This window comes from Mus caroli, unplaced genomic scaffold, assembly GCF_978045245.1.
Source record: "Mus caroli unplaced genomic scaffold, Mus_caroli_1 scaffold_15, whole genome shotgun sequence".
NCBI classification, from domain to species: Eukaryota; Metazoa; Chordata; class Mammalia; order Rodentia; family Muridae; genus Mus; species Mus caroli.
The window spans coordinates 41303875-41307940 of NW_028227270.1; the positions used below are offsets into that span (position 1 = coordinate 41303875).

At 37.0% G+C, this 4066-nt stretch overlaps 1 pseudogene; it reads right to left on the reverse strand.

Moving 5' to 3' along the window:
• Positions 1–1674: 1674 nt before the first annotated feature.
• On the reverse strand, positions 1675–1753 carry LOC147000881 (U4 spliceosomal RNA; annotated as a pseudogene).
• Between the last annotated feature and the right edge of the window lie 2313 nt (positions 1754–4066).

Consider the following 4066-nt stretch of genomic DNA (forward strand, 5'->3'; position numbering starts at 1 on the left):
ACTAGAAAGGCGTCTATCAAATGGGGAACTACACCTTTCATAGAAATAGCACTATAAGAAGGACACATGCTCCACTATGTTCATAGCAGCCTTATTTATAATAGCCAGAAGCTGGAAAGAACCCAGATGCCCCTCAACAGAGTAATGGATACAGAAAATGTGGTACATTTACACAATGGAGTACTACTCAGCTATTAAAAAGAATGAATTTATGAAATTCCTAGGCAAATGGATGGACCTAGAGGGCATCATCCTGAGTGAGGTAACCCAATCACAAAGGAACTCACACAATATGTACTCACTGATAAGTGGATATTAGCCCAAAACATAGGATACCCAAAATATAAGATACAATTTGCTAAATGCATGAAACTCAAGAAGAATGAAGACCAAAGCGTGGACACTGTGCCCCTTCTTAGAATTGGGAACAAAACACCCATAGAAGGAGTTACAGAAACAAAGTTTGGAGCTGTGATGAAAGGATGGACCATCTAGAGACTGCCATATCCAGGGATCCACCCCATAATCAGTTTCCAAATGCTGACACCATTGCATACACTAGCAAGATTTTGCTGAAAGGACCCAGATATAGCTGTCTCTTGTGAGACTATGTCGGGGCCTAGCAAATACATAAGTGGATGCTCACAGTCAGCTATTGGATGGATCACAGGGCTCCCAATGGAGGAGCTAGAGAAAGTACCCATGGAGCTAAAGGGATCTGCAACCCTATAGGTGGAACAACATTATGAAGTAACCAGTACCCGGAGCACTTTACTCTAGATGCATATGTATCAAAAGATGGCCTAGTCGGCCATCACTGGAAAGAGAGGCCCATTGGACATGCAAACTTTATATGCCCCAGTACAGGGGAACACCAGGGCCAAAAAAATGGGAATGGGTGGGTAGGGAAGTGGGAGGGGAGAGTATGGAGGACTTTTGGGATAGCATTGGAAATTTAATTGAGGAAAATACGTAATAAAAAATATTAAAAAAATAGCACTGTTAATTAAATTGTAACTTATGGTTTCTGCCATGTGTCAAAAACCTAAAGAGTCACAATTGATTATGGATTAGGACTTAAAGGTTTAGGAGAAATCTTCCGTTACAGTGTTTTGTGTTTTGTTCACTTTCAGAAACATTCTATTTTATTTTAAGTAACATCATGCAAGAGCTGTGGTTTTTGCATACTTCTGTACATTTTATAATTTTTTAAAAATTTTCTGTGGACATTGCTTCTGATTCCTTTGATCTTTCATTAATTCTCATAATGTAAGTTCAACTTGTAAACTAAATTTAAAAGAAAAGAAAAATAATAAAAGCTTTATTTTAATGAAGGCTACAAAAATTTATTCTTTATTTCTGTAGAATATTTAATACTTTAGGTTTGCCTTTGGGTCTACATATTTTGAGCTAAATGTTATTTTCTTCCTATGTATGTAGCTAAGGTACAGTGTTGTATGAGTCTGGTGTGTTATGTGAGGTAGGGATATTCATGTTACACTGATCTAAGTGAGACACCATTTGTCAGGTTACTTTGGCATCTTGTTCAAGTCTGAAGAGTCCTGTTAAAGGCTCATGTATTCAAGATGCATTCTCTACCTTTTGGACGTCTTTGGAAAACTGACTGCATTGTGCAGCTTTGGTCTAACACAAGACTAGTTCTCTCATGAAATCATGTTCTTTTTTTTACAATTAGCAATGATCACACCTCAGAAAAACCTCATTGGCTACTACACTGCCACTGTGCAAAGCTCCTGTTATTTGTTTGTCTGTCTGTTTGTTTGTTGTTTTTTGTGTTTTGTTTTTTTCGAGACAGGGTTTCTCTTGTTGCCTGGCTGTATTGTTACATTCCAACATATACACTTCCCAGTCTGTACAGTGTTACTTGTATATATATTTTCAGGGGGAAATCATGGGAATTAAACAGAGGCCTTTTCAGTATCACACAGTGTAATGAAAAATTTAAGGAAATTTTAAAGAAACTTTTGAGATCAAGGCAGTAGAAAAAGCATAGCAGCTTGGGTGCTATGAGAAGTCATGTTAAAGAAAGACCTCCCTGGACGTGGTGGCACACGCCTTTAATCCCAGCACTTGAGAGGCAGAGGAAAGTGGATTTCTGAGTTCGAGGCCAGCCTGGTCTACAAAGTGAGTTCCAGGACAGCCAGGGCTATACAGAGAAACCCTGTCTCGAAAAACCAAAAAAAAAAAAAAAAAAAAAAAAAAAAAGACCTCAAACCATTACCCTCTCCATTTTCTTCACAGCCACGATTTGTGAAGGAGAAGAAAAGAAATAGTGACTGTTAGAGAAAAATAAACAACAAACTGAATATACAAAACATTAGTGAAGTAAAGAGCTGGCCACAGATAGTTATAGGGCTGTCAAATTAAGGAGAAAAACAAAAATAAAACAAAGAAACCACAACAAAAACAGAAGAAAGGAAAAGAAATAACCAAAGGAGCATTTCCATTGACACAATAAGAAACCACACATTTTTCTTAAATTAATCATTCTATTTGTTTACATCTCAAATGATATCCCACTTCTTAGTTACCCCTCCACCAACCTCCCATCTCTCATCCACCCCTGCCCTCCCCCTCCTTTTTGCTTGTATGAGGGTGCTCCCCCACCCACCCTTACTCTCCTGCCTCACTCCTCCATCATCCCCCTACACTGGGGCATCAAACCTCTCAGGGACTAAGGGCCTTCCCTCCCATTGCTGTTAGGTAGGTCCATCCTCTGCTACAAATGTATCTGGAGCCAAGGATCCCTCCAAGTATACTCCTCGGTTGGTGGCCTAGACATTGAGAGAACTGTGTGATCAGGCTAACCTATGTTGTTTTTCCAATAGGATTGCAATCCTTCTCTGCTCCTCCAGTCCTTTTGCCAGCTCCCCCGCCAGGTTCCCTGAGCTCAGTCTGATGGTTGGCTCCAAGCATCTACATCTGCATTGATCAGTTTCTGGCTGCAACAGACAATTTTAAAACATGAAAATTCAATATAATAGACTAACAGTCAATTTTGAGGTATATAGTTTATAAAATATTTTGTTTCTGTTTTGAAAATTTTTGATTTATGTTAAATAATATAGCTTACCAATGTACTCAGAGGCCTAATATGTTCTGTGACATTGTTAATATACACATACATTCTTTTGTTTGTTTGTTTGTTTGTTTTAAAGTTATTTACTCAAACGTTTATATTTTCTTCGTTTGATTTATTTCTAAAATAAAAACTGCATTAATATCTTATTTAATTTGTTTATCTTTTAAGTCACAGATTATGAGATCTATTTCTTCTATTATGCTAGTCTATTATTCAAAAATATCCACTTTTCTCTGTTCAGCATATGTCTTTCTTCATCTTCAGAAGGTAACAATTTTTAGTTATATTTTTCTAAATTTATTTATAAGTTTTACAAGCTCATCTCATGCTGCCAATTTGGCTAATCACATTACAATTAGTAATATATACAAATATGCTCCTGATTTATATATATACTTAATATTAACAGAATATTTTTATTTTAATTAATGTATTTGCAATCTTCTGGTTTCATATAATTGCATTATTAAAGGATAAAGGCTAGAGATATGGATGACTCAGTGGAAAAAGATCCCTTGTTGGAGAAGGATTAGAAATTGAGTTGGGATCTCCAAAAGCTATGTAAAGAGCCAACACTCTCCATGGCCACACATGCTTCCAGCCATGTGCTGATATGGGTTGAGGATGTAGGAAGCCAGCTGAAAATCAAGCTGCAACTGAGCTTCAGGTTCGGTGAGAAAGTACTCTCCCAAGAATTCAAGGTGGAGTGCTACGTAGTGGCACATTCTTGTATCCACACACAGTACGAAAAGATGGCAATACTTTTGTCCAACAATTTTGATTTTCAGTTTTCAGATAGGATATTTCTTAAAATATTTTAGTTTTGCTTTTACATATGCATCTCCCTTCTCACAGATATGGAAGTAGGTATTATATTACAGACAGAAGGTTTTATGATTTTCACCTTTTAATTTACATGCCAAGTATCATATCTTCATGTACACTCATATCTAATATGCCAGC